Here is a 14,766-nt window from a genome sequence, read left to right on the forward strand (position 1 = left end):
CAACCCTGCAGACACACCTGTGAAGAAGTAGCTAAGTTAGAGTAGTGGGTGGGGGTGGGGTCCTGGGCTGCATGCATTTCTCTTGCCTCCTAAGTGCAGACGCAAGCAATGTGACCAGCTGCCTCAGCCTCTCGCAGTCACAGCTTAATGATGGACTGCACCCTGTCACTGCCAGCCACGCTGAACAGACCTTCTGCTGGAATTGTTCCTGCCAGGGATTTCATCATAGCAACACAAAGGTAACTTACAGAATCTTTTTTTGTTGTTGTTTTTTTGTTTGTTTTTATTTATTTATTTATTTTTATTTTTTTAATTAATATTTCCACCTGCTCCCCGTTTCCCATTTCCCTCACCTCCTCCCAAATATTACCCCCTCCCCTCACTCCCCTCCCCCTATCCCCGCTCCTCTTCTCCGCCCCCCACACCATTCCCCCTCCCTTTCGATACTGAAGAGCAGTCCAAATTCTCTGCCCTCCGGGAAGACAAAGGTCTTCTATCTACGTCCAGGAAGGTGAGCATCTAAACAGGCAAAGCTCCCACAAAGCCAGTTCATGTATTAGGATTGAAAACTAGTGCCATTGTCCTTGGCTTCTCATCAGCCTTGTTTGTCCGCCATGCTCAGAGAGTCCAGTTTCAACCCATGCTTATTCAGTCCCAGACCAGCTGACCTTGGTGGGCTCCCAATACATCAGATCCACTGTCACAGTGGGTGGGTGCATCCCTCGTGGTCCTGATTTCCTTGCTCATGTTCGCCCTCCTTCTGCTCCTCATTTGGACCTTAAGAGCTCAGACTGTTGCTCCAAAATGAGTCTCTGTCTCTACCTCGATCCATCGCCAGATGAAGGTTCTAAGGTGATATGTAAGACATTCATCAGTGACGAACTACCCAACCTGCACAGAGATCTGATCTCGGCACCAGGAGAGACAGCAGTGGGGTGAGTTTGTGACCAGCGGCAGAAGCAGCCCTGGACAGAGAACTCTGAAGTTCCTCATCCCCCACCCTATTCTCCCTGGGCTCCCTGCAGGGGCTCTACACCCCGCATACTGCCTCTCTATTCTTGTCCCACCCAGCTTGCATCCAGAACCCTTCTTCCTTCTGCCCCCTTTCCTCTTTGGACACATAACACCATCCAGCGCAGTATGTCTGGCACTGGGGGCAAATCCTCAGGGCAAGTAGGCAGACGAGACTTCCTTTGTTTCACTGGCCTGCCTGCAACAAGCAAGGTAGGGTCTTTGTTTACGAACTACCCAACCTGCAGGGAGATTTGATCTTGGCACCAGGAGAGCCATCAGTGGGAGAGCTAATCTGGGTACCAGGAGAGCCGTCTTTGGGCACGGAGATCTGATATTGGTACCAGGAGAGACATCACTGGAGCACCTGGAGAGCTATCACTGCAGAGTGCCATCACTGGGAAGGTACATCAGTAGGCAAGGAGACCTGATCCGGTAAAAGAAGATCCATAGGGGAGCATTCAGAGAAAGAGATGGGCAGGCGCCAATGCAAGAATTCACCCAACAATCTGAAAAACTATATGAAACCACCAGAACCCAGCGACCTCACAACAGGAGGACATGAACAGCTTAATCATGAAGAAGTAGATAAAATTGACTTTATGAAAGTGATTGACGCCCTTAAACAGCATGTACAAAATGCCCTTATAGAAATGGATGAGAAGTATAACAGAAAGTTTGAAGAATTGAGTAAATCAGTGAATGACACTCTAGTAAACCAAGGAAAAACAATCAAACAGATAATGGAAACAGTTCAAGACTTAAAAACTGCAAGGGAGGCAAAGAAGAAAACACAAACATAAGGCCAGCTGGACAGGGAAAATCTAGGTAAACGAATAGAGACTACAGAAGCAAGCATAACCAACAGAATACAAGAGATAGAAGAAAGAATCTCAGATTCTGAAGATACCATAGAGAAAATAAACACGCTGATCAAAGAAAACAGCAAGGCCAACAAATTCTCATCACAAAACATTCAGGAAATATGGGACACAATAAAAAGACCAAAGCTAAGAATAATAGGAATAGAAGAAGGAGAAAAAGCGCCACTCAATGGTCCAGAAAATATATTTAATAAAATTATAGAAGAAAACTTTCCCAACCTAAAGAAAGATATACCTATGAAGGTTCAAGAAGCATACAGAACACCGAATAGGCTGGATCAAAAAAAAAAAAAAACATCCTCTCTCCATATAATAATCAAAACACAAAGCATACAGAATAAAGAAAGAATACTAAGAGCAGCAAAGGAAAAAGGCCAAGTTACTTATAAAGGTAAACCTATCAGACTTACACCTGACTTCTCTATGGAAACCATGAAAGCCAGAAGGTCCTGGATAGATGTACTGCAGAAACTAAGAGAACATGGATGCAAGCCCAGACTACTATACCCAGTCAAGCTTTTGTTCACTATAAATGGAGAAAACAAAATTTTCCAGGATAAAAACAAATTTAAACAATACGTAGCCACAAATCCAGCCTTACAGAAAGTAATAGAAGGAAAATCACTAATCAAGGAGTCCAACAATGACCACAATAACTCAGACATCTAGAGACCCTTTACCAGCGCAACTCAAAGAAGGGAAACACACAAAATCTACTACTAAAAAGTGACCGGAGTTAACAACCACTGGTCATTAATATCACTTAATGTCAATGGACTCAACTCACCTATAAAAAGGCACAGATTAAGAGATTGGATACGAAAACAGGATCCAACATTCTGCTGTTTACAAGAAACACACCTCAACCACAAAGACAGGCACCTACTCAGAGTAAAGGAATGGGATAAGGCTTATCAAGTAAATGGACCTAAGAAACAAGCAGGTGTGGCCATACTAATTTCTAACAAAGTTGACTTCAAACTAAAATCAATCAGAAGAGATGGAGAGGGACATTTTCTACTCATAACAGGAACAATTCATCAGGAGGAAGTCTCAATCCTGAATATATATGCCCCTAATATAAAAGCACCCACGTACGTAAATGAAACATTGTTAAAACGCAAGGCAGCCATCAAACCGCACACAGTAATAGTAGGAGACTTTAATACTCCTCTCTCACCAATGGACAGGTCAATTAGACAGAAACCTAACAGAGAAATAAGAGAATTAATGGAGGTAATGAATCAAATGGACTTAACAGACATCTATAGAATATTCCACCCAAATAGGAAAGAATATACCTTCTTCTCTGCAGCTCATGGAACCTTCTCAAAAATCGTCCACATACTCAGTACAAAACAAACATCCACAGTTACAAAAAATATTAATAACCACTTGTATCTTATCAGATCACCATGGATTAAAGCTAGAATTCAGCAACAATGCTACCCCCAGAAAGCCTACAAACCCATGGAAACTGAATAGTCAACTACTGAACCATACCTGGATTAAGGAAGTAATAAAGAAAGAAATTAAAGTCTTCCTTGAAGACAATGAAAATAAAGAAACAACATACTTAAACCTATGGGACACTATGAAAGCAGTCCTGAGAGGAAAGTTCATAGCACTAACTGCCCACTTAAAGAAAACAGAGAAAGCACACATTGGAGACTTAACAGCCCACCTGAAAGCTCTAGAAAAAAAAGAAGCAGACTCACCTAGAAGGGGTAGAAGACTGGAAATAATCAAACTGAGGGCTGAAATCAACAAAATAGAAACACAGAAAACAATCCAAAGAATCAATGAATCAAAAAGCTGGTTCCTGGAGAAAATCAACAAGATTGATAAACCCCTATCCAAACTAATCAAACGGCAGAGAGAGAATTTGCAAATTAATAAGATCAGAAATGAAAAGGGGGACATAACCACAGACACAGAGGAAATTCAGACAATCATTAGATCTTACTACAAAAGCCTGTATGCCACAAAACTGGAAAATGTAAAAGAAATGGACACTTTTTTAGATAAGTACCATATACCAAAGTTAAACCAGGACCAGGTGAACAACCTAAATAGACATGTTAGCCGTGAAGAATTAGAAGCTGTTATCAAAAACCTCCCTTCCAAAAAAAGTCCAGGACCAGATGGTTTCAATGCAGAATTCTACCAGAACTTCCAAGAAGACCTAATACCTATACTCCTTAATGTATTTCACAATATAGAAACAGAAGAGTCATTGCCAAATTCCTTTTATGAAGCTACAGTAACTCTGATACCAAAACCACACAAAGACCCAACCAAGAAAGAAAATTACAGGCCAATCTCACTCATGAACATCGACGCAAAAATACTCAAAGAAATTCTGGCAAACCGAATCCAAGAACACATTAGAAAAATTATCCATTATGATCAAGTAGGCTTCATACCAGAGATGCAGGGCTGGTTTAACATACGCAAATCTATCAATGTAATCCATCATATAAATAAACTGAAAGAAAAAAACCATATGATCGTTTCATTAGACGCTGAAAAAGCATTTGACAAATTTCAACATCCCTTTATGATAAAAGTCTTGGAGAGATTAGGGATACAAGGGTCATACCTAAATTTAATTAAAGCTATATACAGCAAGCCGACAGCTAATATCAAATTAAAAGGAGAGAAACTTAAAGCCATCCTACTAAAATCAGGAACACGCCAAGGCTGTCCACTCTCTCCATACCTCTTCAATATAGTTCTCGAAGTTTTAGCAATAGCAATAAGACAACATAAGGGGATAAAGGGGATTCAAATTGGAAAGGAAGAAGTTAAACTTGCATTATTTGCAGATGATATGATAGTGTCCATGAGCGACCCCCAAAACTCCACCAAAGAACTCCTACAGCTGATAAACGCCTTTAGTAATGTGGCAGGATACAAGATCAACTCTAAAAAATCAGTCGCCCTCTTATACACAAAGGATATGGAAGCAGAGAGGGAAATAAGAGAATCATCACCTTTCACGATAGCCACAAAAAGAATAACATATCTTGGGGTAACTCTAACCAAGGAAGTGAAAGATCTATTTGACAAGAACTTTAAGGCATTGAACAAAGAAATTGAAGAGGATACCAGAAAATGGAAGGATCTCCCTTGCTCTTGGATTGGGAGGATCAACATAGTAAAAATGGCAATTCTACCAAGGGCAGTTTATAGATTCAATGCAATCCCCATTAAAATCCCATCAAAATTCTTCACAGATCTTGAAAGGACAATAATCAACTTTATATGGAGAAACAAAAAACCCAGGATAGCCAAAACAATCTTATACAATAAAGGAACTTCTGGAGGCATTACCATCCCTGACTTCAAACTCTATTACAGAGCTACAGTAATGAAAACAACGTGGTACTTGCATAAAAACAGAGAAGTCGACCAATGGAATCGTATAGAAGACACGGATTTTAACCCACAAACCTATGAACAACTGATTTTCGATAAAGGAGCTAAAAGTATACAATGGAAGAAAGAAAGCATCTTCAACAAATGGTGCTGGCACAATTGGATGTCAACCTGTAGAAGAATGAAAATAGACCCATATCTATCACCATGCACAAAACTCAAGTCCAAATGGATCAAAGACCTCAATATCAATCTGAACACACTGAACCTGATAGAAGAGAAAATGGGAAGTACCCTACAACATATGGGCACAGGAGATCGCTTCCTATGTATAACCCCAGCAGCACAGACATTAAGGGCAACATTGAATAAATGGGACCTCCTGAAACTGAGAAGCTTCTGTAAAGCAAAGGACACTCTCACTAAGACAAAAAGGCAGCCTACTGAGTGGGAGAAGATCTTCACCAACCCCGCAACAGACAAAGGTCTGATCTCCAAAATATATAAAGAACTCAAGAAACTAGACTTTAAAATGATAATTAACACAATTAAAAATGGGGCACTGAACTGAACAGAGAATTCTCAACAGAAGAAGTTAAAATGGCCAAAAGATACTTAAGGTCATGCTCAACCTCCTTAGCGATCAGAGAAATGCAAATCAAAACAACTTTGAGATATCATCTTACACCTGTCAGAATGGCTAAAATCAAAAACACCAAGGATAGACTTTGCTGGAGAGGTTGTGGAGAAAGGGGTACCCTTTGCTGGTGGGACTGCAAACTTGTGCAACCACCTTTGGAAATCAGTGTGGCGGTTTCTCAGAAAAATTGGGATCAACCTACCCCTGGACCCAGCAATAGCACTCTTGGGAATATACCCAAGAGATGCCCTATCATATGACAATAGCATTTTTCAAACTATGTTCAAAGCAGCATTATTTGTAATAGCCAGAACCTGGAAGCAACCTAGATGCCCTTCAATGGAAGAATGGATGAAGAAAGTGTGGAATATATACACATTAGAGTACTACTCTGCGGTAAAAAACAATGACTTCTCGAATTTTGTATGCAAATGGATGGAAATAGAAAATACGATCCTTAGTGAGGTAACCCAGACCCAAAAAGAAGAACATGTGATGTACTCACTCATAATTGGTTTCTAGCCATGGATAGGCACCACTGAGTCTATAATTTGTGATCCTAAAGAACCTAAACAAGAGGGTAAACCCAAGGAAAATCATATAGATATCCTCCCAGCTATGGGAAATAGACAAGATTGATGGGCAAAAAATTGGAATCTTGGGGGTGGGGTGGGAGGGGGATGAGGGGTGATGGGGAGAGAAAAGTGTGAACGAGAGGATGAAGGGAACTGAGGGAATCAGGGTGATTGGAGATAAAGGAAGGTTGGATTGGGGAGCAGGGAAACTCATACCTTAGTTAAGGGAGCCACCTAAGGGTTGGCAAGAGACTTGAACTTAGAATGGCTACCAGATGCCCAAGGCAATTTCCCCAGTTAGTTCATTGGGGCACCTGAAGATAGGGAACCTGAAATGAACCTATCCTATAATCATACTGATGAATATCTTGCATATCGCCATAGAACCTTCATCTAGCGATGGATAGAGATAGAGACAGAGACCCACACTGGAGCACTGGACTGAGCTCCCAAGGTTATAATGTGGAGAAGAAGGAGAGAGAACATGAACAAGGAAGTCAGGACCATGAGGGGTGCACCCAACCACTGAGACAGTGGGGCCGATCTATTGGGAGCTCACCAAAGCCAGCTGGACTGCTACTGAAAAAACATGGGATAAAACCGGAGTCTCTGAATGTGGCGGACAATGAGAGCTGACGAGAGGCCAAGGAGAATGGCACAGGAACTTTCATCTCGCGATGGATCGAAAGAGAGACAGAGACCCAATTTGGAGCAACGGTCTGAGCTCTTAAGGTCCAAATGAGGAGCAGAATGAGGGAGAACATGAGGAAGGAAATCAGGACCACGAGGCGTGCACCCACCCACTGTGACAGTGGAATTGATCTATTGGGAGCTCTTCAAGGCCAGCTGGACTGGGACTGAATAAGCATGGCTTGAAACTGGACTCTCTGAACATGGCGGATAATGAAAGCTGACTAGAAGCCAAGGACAATGGCACTAGGTTTCGATCATAACAAATAAACTGGCTTTGAGGGAGCTTAGCCTGTTTGGATGCTTACCTTCCTGGACCTAGATAGAAGTGAAAGGACCTTGGTCTTTCTGTAGGGCAGGGAATTTGGACTGCTCTTCAGTATCGAGAGGGAGGGGGAGTGGACTAGGGGGAGGAGAAGTGGAGTGGGGATAGGGGGAGGGGAGCGGGGGGAGGGGGCAATATGTGGGAGGAGGGGGAGGGAAATGAGAAACGGGGAGCAGTTGGAAATTTTAATTAAAAAAGAATAAAAAAGAGAAAAAAAATCATTCATCAGTATAGGATAGGGTCATTTCAGGTTTCCTCTCCTCAGTTGCCCAAGGTACCAGCTGGGGACATCTCCCTGGACACCTGCGAACCCCTCTAGAATCAAGTCTCTTGCCAACCCTAAGATGGCTCCCTTAGTTAGGATATATATTTCGCTGCTCCTGTATCCACCCTTCCTATATCCCAACCATCCCAATCCCCCGAGCTCCTCCCATCCTCCCCTTCTCATGTTTCTCATCCCATTTCCCCTTTGCCCCAAGCCACCTCAAGCGCAAGTTCCCACGTTTTTCCCTGCAATCTTGTCTACTTCCCCTCTCCAGGCGAATGACTATACGATTTTCTTTGGGTTCACTTTCTTATTTAGCTTCTCTAGGATCACAAATTATATGCTCAATGTCCTTTTTTTATGGCTAGAAACCGATTATGAGTGAGTACATCCCATGTTCCTCTTTTTGGGTCTGGGATACCTCACTCAGGATAGTGTTTTCTATTTCCATCTATTTGTACGCAAAATTCGAGAAGTCATTGTTTTTTACCGCTGAGTAGTACTCTAATACGTATATATTCCACACTTTCTTCATCCATTCCTCCATTGAAGGGCATCTAGGTTGTTTCCAGGTTTTGGCTATTACAAACAATGCTGCTATGAACATAGTTGAACAGATACTTTTGTCATTTGTGGGGCATTTCTTGGGTATATTCCCAATAGTGGAATTACTGGATCTTGGGGTAGGTTGATCCCAAATTTCCTGAGAAATCGCCACACTGATTTCCAAAGTGGTTGCACAAGTTTGCATTCCCACCAGCAATGGATGAGTGTGCCCCTTTCTCCACAACCTCTCTAGCAAAGGCTATCATTGGTGTTTTTGATTTTAGCCATTCTGACAGGTGTATGATGGTATCTCAAAGTTGTTTTAATTTGCATTTCCCTTATCGCTAAGGAGGTTGAGCATGACCTTAAGTGTCTTTTGGCCATTTGAATTTTTTCTGTTGAGAATTCAGTTCAGTGCCCCATTTTAAATTGGTTTAATTAGCATTTTAAAGTATAGTTTCTTGAGTTCTTTATATATTTTGGAGATCAGATCTGTGTCTGTTGCAGGGTTGGTGAAGATCTTCTCCCAGTCAGTGGGTTGCCTTTTTGTCTTAGTGAGAGTGTCCTTTGCTTTACAGAAGCTTCTCCGTTTCAATTCAATGTTGTCCTTAATGTCTGTGCTGCTGGGGATAAACGTAGGAAGTGATCTCTTGTACCCATATGTTGTAGAGTACTTCCCACTTTTTCTTCTATCAGGTTCAGTGTGTTCAGACTAATATTGAGGTCTTTAATCCATTTGGACATGAGTTTTGTGTATGGTGATAGATATGGATCTATTTTCATTCTTGTACAGGTTGACAACCAGTTCTGCCAGCACCATTTGTTGAAGATGCTCTCTTTTTTCCATTGAATACTTTTAGCTCCTTTATCAAAAATTAGGTGCTCATATGTTTGTGAGTTAAAATCAGGGTCTTCTACTCGGTTCCATTGATCGACTTCTCTGTTTTTATGCCAATACCAAGCTGTTTTCAATACTGAGGCTCTGTAATAGAGTTTGAGGTCAGGGATGGTAATGCCTCCAGACGATCCTTTATTATATAAGATTGTTTTGGCTATCCTGGGTTTTTTGTTTCTCCATATAAAGTTGATTATTGTCCTCTCAAGATCTGTGAAGAATTTTGATGGGATTTTAATGGGGATTGCATTGAATCTATAAATTGCCCTTGGTAGAATTGCCATTTTTACTATGTTGATCCTCCCAATCCAAGAGCAAGGAAGATCCTTCCATTTTTTGGTATCCTCCTCAATTTCTTTCTTCATAGACTTAAAGTTCTTGTCAAATAGATCCTTCACTTCCTTGGTTAGACTTACCCGAAGATATTTTATGCTATTTGTGGCTATCGTGAAGGGTGATGCTTCTCTGATTTCCATCTCTGCTTCCTTATCCTTTGTGTATAGGAGGGCAACTGATTTTTTGGAATTGATCTTGTATCCTGCAACGCTACTAAAGGTGTTTATCAGCTGAAGGAGTTCTTTGCTGTAGTTTTTGGGGTCCATTATGTACACTATCATATCATCTGCAAATAATGAAAGTTTAATTTCTTCCTTTCCAATTTGAATGCCTTTGATCCCTTTATGTTGCTTTATTGCTATTGCTAGAATTTCAAGCACTATATTAAATAGGTATGGAGAGAGTGGCCAACCTTGTTTTGTTCCTTATTTTAGTGGAATAGCTTTGAGTTTCTCTCCATTCAGTTTGATGTTAGCTGACGGCTTGCTATGAATAGCTTTTATTATACTTAGGTACGACCCTTGTATTCCTAATCTCTCTAAGACCTTTATCATAAAGGGATGTTGAATTTTGTCAAATGCTTTTTCAGCGTCTAATGAAATGAACATATGGTTTTTTTCTCTCAGTTTATTTATATGATGGATTACATTGATAGATTTTCATATGTTGAACCAGCCCTGCATCTCTGGGATGAAGCCTACTTGATCATAATGGATAATTTTTCTAATGTGTTCTTGGATTCGGTTTGCCAGTATTTTATTGAGTATTTTTGCGTCGATGTTCATGAGTGGATTGGCCTGTAGTTCTCTTTCTTTGTTGTGTCTTTGTGTGGTTTTGGTATCAGTGTAACTGCAGCTTCATAAAAGGAATTTGGCAATGACTTCTCTGTTTCTATATTGTGAAATACATTAAGGAGTATAGGTATTAGGTCTTCTTGGAAGTTCTGGTAGAATTCTGCATTGACGCCGTCTGGACCTGGGCTTTTTTTGGTGGGGAGGCTTTTTATAACAACTTCTAATTCTTTGCGACTAACAGGTCTATTTAGATTGTTCACCTGGTCCTGGTTTAACTTTGGTATATGGTACTTATCTAAAAAAGTGTCCATTTCTTTTACATTTTCCAGTTTTGTGGCATACAGGTTTTTGTAGTAAGATCTAATGATTCTCTGAATTTCCTCTGTGTCTGTGGTTATGTCTCCCTTTTCGTTTCTGATTTTGTTAATTTGCGTATTCTCTCTCCGCCGTTTGATTAGTTTGGATAGGGGTTTATCAATCTTATTGATTTTCTCCAAGAACCAGCTTTTTGATTCATTGATTCTTTGGATTGTTTTCTGTGTTTCTATTTTGTTGATTTCAGCCCTCAGTTTGATTATTTCCAGTCTTCTACTTCTCCTAGGTGAGTCTGCTTCTTTTTTTTCTAAAGCTTTCAGGTGGGCTATTAATTTTCCAATGTGTGCTTTCTCCGTTTTCTTTAAATGGGCACTTAATGCTATGAACTTTCCTCTTAGCACTGCTTTCATAGTGTCCCATAGGTTTGAGTATGTTGAGTCTTCGTTTTCATTGAATTCAAGAAAGACTTTAATTTATTTCTTTATTTCTTCCTTGATCCAGGTGTGGTTCAGTAGTTGACTGTCCAGTTTCCATGAGTTCATAGGCTTTCTGGGGATAGCATTGTTGGTGAATTCTAACTTTTATCCTTGGTGATCTGATAAGACACAGGTGGTTACCGATATTTTTTTGTAGCTGTGTAAGTTTGCTTTGTTACCGAGTATGTGGTCTATTCTTGAGAAGGTTCCATGAGCTGCAGAGAAGAAGGTATATTTTTTCTTATTTGAGTGGAAAGTTCTATAGATGTCTGTTAAGTCCATTTGATTCATTACCTCCCTTGATCCTCTTATTTCTCTGTTAGGTTTCTGTCTGATTGACCTGTCCATTGGTGAGAGAGGAGTGTTGAAATCTCCTACGGTTATTGTGTGTGGTTTGATGACTGCCTTGAATTTTAGTAATGTTTCTTTTACATAAGTGGGTGCTTTTATATTAGACTTCATCCTGGTGAATTGTTCCTGTTATGAGTAAAAAATGTCCCTCTCCATCTGTTTTGGTTGATTTTAGTTTGAAGTCAACATTCTTAGAAATTAGTATGGCCACATCTGCCTGTTTCTTAGGTCTGTTTGCTTGATAAACCTTTTCCCAGCCCTTTACTCTGAGTAGATGTCTGTCTTTGTGGTTGAGGTGTGTTTCTTGTAAGCAGCAGAATGTTGGATCCTGTTTTCGTATCCAATCTCTTAGCCTGTGCCTCTTTATAGGTGAGTTGAGTCCATTGATATTAAGTGATATTAATGACCAGTGGTTGTTAACTCCGGTCATTTTTCCTTTCTTTCTTTTGGTAGTAGAGTTTGTGTGTTTCCCTTCTTCAAGTTGTGCAGTGAAGGGTCATTAGATGTCTGAGTTATTGTGGGCATTGTTTGGCTCCTTGGTTTGTGATTTTCCTTCTATTACTTTCTGTAAGGCTGGATTTGTGGCTACATATTTTTTAAATTTGTTTTTATCCTGGAAAATTTTGTTTTCTCCATTTATAGTGAACGAAAGATTGGCTGGGTATAGTAGTCTGGGCTTGCATCCATGGTCTCTTAGTTTCTGCAATACATCTATCCAGGACCTTCTGGCTTTCATGGTTTCCATAGAGAAATCAGGTGTAAGTCTGATAGGTTTACCTTTATAGGTAACTTGACCTTTTTCCTTTGTAGCTCTTAATATTCTTTCTTTATTTTGTATGTTTTGTTTTTTGATTATTATATGACGAGGAGATTTTTTTTTATTCCTGTCGATTCGGTGTTCTGTATGCTTCTTGGACTTTTAAAGGAATATCTTTCTTAAGGTTGGGAAAGTTTTCTTCTATAATTTTATTAAATATATTTTCTGGACCATTGAGCTGTACTTCTTCTCCTTCTTCTATCCCCATAATTCTTAGGTTTGGTCTTTTTATTTTGTCTCAGATTTCCTGAATGTTTTGTGTTGAGAATTTGTTGGTTATGCTGTTTTCTTTGATCAGAGTGTTTATTTTCTCTATGGTATCTTCAGTGTCTGAGATTCTTTCTTCTATCTCTTGTAATCTGTTGGTGGTACTTGTCTCTGTAGTTCCTGTTCGTTTATCCGAATTTTCCATCTCCATCCTTCCCTCGGTTTGTATTTTCTTTATTACTTCTACTTCATTCTTCAAGTCTTGAACCGTTTCCCTTACCTGTTTGATTACTTTTTCTTGTTTCTCTTGGTTTTCTTGGGTATCTTTGAGAGATTTATTCATTTCCTCTACCTTTTTGTTTGTAATCTCTAATTGATTACCAATTTTTCACCTCTTGTTTAAGGTCCTCTATTATTTTCATATAATTCACTTTTGAGTCGAATTCTTCTAAATCTTCTGGATTAGGGTGTACACTACTTATTTCGGGATTCCTGGATTCTGGTGATGTCACGTTGCCTTTCAAGTTGTTGGGGGAATTCTTGCCTTGGTGCCTGCCCATCTCTTCCTTCAAATGGAGCCAGGAGACGCCTGGTGTCTTGGACCACTCTTTGCTGTGACTAACTCTCTGGGTGTATCTCCTCAGTGTAGGGGCAGGAACCATTCCGTTCCAGATGAACTCCTCAACACCAAAACAGGGATGCCTGGTATTCCAATGACCCGCGGAAAGAAGGGCAAATGCAGGGGATAGGGTGGGGTCGAGTAGAACACAGGTGACACTGCAGTACAAGCTGGGGGTGCCTGCGCTCCCTTTCGGGGGTTGCTGAGGCCTGCCCGCTAGGCAGGCACTCACTGCTCTGGTTGGGTATCCTTAGTGTAGGGGGGTTTGTGCTCTCTACCGGGACAGTCCGCCCCCGGATAGCACACACTCACCGTCCAGATGGAACTTCTCAGCACCTACACAGGGACTCCTGGTAGCCCCAATGAGCCAGTGACCAAGGGAAGTAGGGCGCAGGCAAAGCAGGTCCAGGAGAGCGCAGCAGACACTGCAGCCCCAGCAGCAGGGGCCCGCGTTCCCTGGCGGGGACCTTGAGGCCTGCCCTCTAGTCAGGCATTCACTGCTCTGGGTTGGTAGCCTTAGTGAAAGGGCAGGAAGCTGTTCCACAGCTAAGGACCTTGCAGACAAGGCAGGCTTAGGGGTGGGGGTGGGGGTGCGTGTGTAGGTAAGAAAGCCCTGCAGCAGGAGCTGGGGGAGGGTCGTTTGTGCTCTCTACCGGGACAGTCCGCCCCAGGATAGCACACACTCACCCGTCCAGATGGAACTTCTCAGCACCTACACAGGGACTCCTGGTCGATAGTTAAATATTTTGAAATGCTACAGCATTACCGAAGTTCTGATGACTCAGACCTGTACTACTCTTTATTGTAATTCACACTGCAAAATATCATTGAAACTAGTCTACAAACTGACTAACGTTAAAAAAAGAGGAAGCAGTTACGATAACTGTACCTCTTTTTTTCTTTTTTTCTTGTTTTTATTGAGCTATACATTTTTCACCATTCCCTTCCCTTTTCTTGTACCTTTTTATACTGTTGGATATTTATAATCAAGCTTTAACTCTAGGGTATTGAGGAAATTTGATCTTATTAGAAAAAATAAAATCAGCAACCTTGGTATTTGAAGTAAATGTAATATGCTAAATTCTGAGATAGCCTGAGAAAAAACTGGAGATATTATTTAATAGTAAAAGTAGATGAGTTTTCTCGTCTGCCTTGTAGCATTGAGTTAGTTTGTGACACTCACATTTATTTTTACATGTATGCCTGTGTGTGAATGTTTTCTCTGCATGTATATGCTCTGCATGCTGTAGGGATATAGCCCCACCCATTGGGGGCGTGTTCGTCTCGGGCTAATGTTTACGGATAAATCTGCCGGGCGTGATCCCAGCAGCCCCTTTTTCTTCTTTTGCTCCGCTGTGCTCCGCTGGAACCTGTGGTCCTGTAAGTCTATTTCCTTATTAAAGCTGTATATATCTATATAATCTGTCTGCATTCATTTGAGCCACCACATTTTGGCGCCCAACGTGGGGCTATTTTGCCCCCGACCCGGCACAGGGGGGGCGCAAGCTCCACCTTTCCCGGCTAGTTACCGGAGTTCAGGAAGGCGATTTACAGCGCGCTCCCTGCTCGCTTTCCCTTCCCCCACTCCAGGCCACTAAGGTTGCAGAGCAGCGACTCCCCACAGAGCAGTTAATAGCTC

General features: G+C 41.2%; 1 pseudogene; it reads right to left on the reverse strand.

Annotated features, from left to right (window-relative positions):
- The window catches only part of LOC130863143 (harmonin-binding protein USHBP1-like), a 95,744-nt pseudogene that overhangs the window by 7,887 nt on the left and 73,091 nt on the right, over positions 1-14,766 (reverse strand).

The sequence above is a fragment of the Chionomys nivalis genome, chromosome 20 (genome assembly GCF_950005125.1).
Source record: "Chionomys nivalis chromosome 20, mChiNiv1.1, whole genome shotgun sequence".
In the NCBI taxonomy this organism is placed as follows: domain Eukaryota; kingdom Metazoa; phylum Chordata; class Mammalia; order Rodentia; family Cricetidae; genus Chionomys; species Chionomys nivalis.